The following is a 2,026-nucleotide window of genomic DNA, read 5'->3' as shown; positions in this document are numbered from 1 at the left end:
CGTCACAGCTGGATAAACCAGTCTGAACGCATGGGAGAAACTAAATTAAGGAAAATAATGTAAACAACAGGGCACTCGACCACGGAAAATTCATATTCACTTTTAGATCAGTTTAACATGAGTATGTTCATGAGTGAAAAAGAAAAATGTCACGTTTTCCCAGGCCCAGATTGATAGTTTTTAATTCTTATATTGGGGCCACTTTGTGTTCATAAATAATGTGTTTATTCTGCTATAAGCACTGCTTAGCGCACTGGTGGGACAGGAGGAGAGAGAAGCGGAGCTGTCTGCAGCGGTGCCTTTCATCCATTACGCGCACACAGAAGGACAGAGGTGAAACTGTTCCTGTATCAGCCAATAATGGCATGATCTCACACCCATCACTGATAAAACAACAGTTTGCTACTGTATGAAAATGGCGTGGTTATGTGTTATTTTTAAAGACATTATTGAACTGGCTCGAGTGGGCCAGTGGAGTGCGCAGTCAGCCTTTCAGTTGCACTTTGAGCCTGCGTTTGTTGTCTGTTGTCCGGTCTCTGGGGCTCTTTCTAATTGTCTGTTGTCATCCTCAGTGAGAATGAATGTTGTAATCATCCAAATAAATATCAAACATGTTTGAAAATTATGGGGGCGGCTCTGACGAGTCTGTGAGACAATTGTGGGGCTAAAGATTCATCTGTCAACCGCTCACACTAGAAGATAATCTTGCCCGAACCTCGGGGCTGATTTTAGTCCCCGACCATATTTCCTCCCTGATTGTGGGGAGGACCGAATCTGGGTTAAATCTGGGCGAGAATCCTGGAGTGTGAGCCAGGCTTCACACGTAAACAGCTTATCTTGCTCCATGGAGCTCACGTTTCACACATGTGGACAGCTGACGCTTTATAGCCTGCTCTGATACGCCACAAGGGGGCGTGTCTGTCAGCGAAAAGACTTCTGCGAAGCCTGCACTTGTGTTTCCTCGATTATGCCTCCTCCAGCTCAGTCTCCTCTCTCCTCTCTCCTCTCTCCTCCGAGCGCATTTGGCGCTTTGGAATGTCCTCCAATATGGCTGCTCACAAAGTACTTCCGGTGTCACGGAGGTAGAGGAGATAGGAGACTGCATTTTGGCACATTGGGAAGCACCCAAAGCTCCAAAGTTCCATCCTTCCTTCCTCCACTTGCGTCGTTCTCTTGCGTCTTAGTCCCTCCCACCAGAGATTCATGGGAGAGACGCGCGAACACTTTATTTCCAGATTTATGATCAGTTTCTGAATGATCCTCTGTGCCTGTCCTCAGCTCGTCTTTTCTCTCATTAAACTCTGTTGTGTTTTTGTGAAGTTTCATGTGAAGTCTGAGCTGCTGCATCGATCATACCTCCTCCTATCAGTCTCCTCCATCCTCTCTCCTCTCTCCTCTCTCCTCTGAACGCAATTCTCGCTTTGGGACAGTCTTCTAATGGCAACTGGGAAAGTACTTCCGGTGTCGTGGAGGAGATAGGACAGAGGAAGCACGAAGTTAACGCATTGAGACGCACCCACTGTCTTTGATTCACCTTCTGTTATTTATTGTTTCAGATACCATACACTGCCAACCCTGTTGAGATGCACTGCTGATAAGTGGCTGTTGGACGTTAATGTCACACACATTATTCATCCTCTTCATTCATTCAATCTCCATGCATCCTGCTGTTGCTGTAATGCTGTTTCTAAAAGGATACATAAAAGACCGAACTGTGAACTGTGTATCTGCCTTTACTCTCTGACGGAGTATCTGTGTGGATAAAGTGTCCCAGCATTATTCAGCATAGAAACACAGAAGTCAGTAGCTTCCACAGTTCCACTGCAACAACCCAGCACTTTACCTGTAACTACTGGTCAACACCTGGAACTGGGCTGGATTATAAAGTGCACACTAGTAGTGGGTAGTTAAGCAGTAAGTAAAGCCAACAAGTGTGCAATTTATAATCCAGCCCAGTTCCAGATGTTGACCAGTAGCTACAGTAAAGTAGAAGGCAGTAACACAGTAAGTAAAGCCAGAAAGTGTG

This window comes from Halichoeres trimaculatus, unplaced genomic scaffold, assembly GCF_033239565.1.
Source record: "Halichoeres trimaculatus isolate MK-OKI-2021-1 unplaced genomic scaffold, fHalTri1.1 fHalTri1_scaffold_27, whole genome shotgun sequence".
Classification (NCBI taxonomy): domain Eukaryota; kingdom Metazoa; phylum Chordata; class Actinopteri; order Labriformes; family Labridae; genus Halichoeres; species Halichoeres trimaculatus.
The sequence above is the reverse complement of the archived record's forward strand: the minus strand, read 5'-3'. Positions refer to the sequence as shown.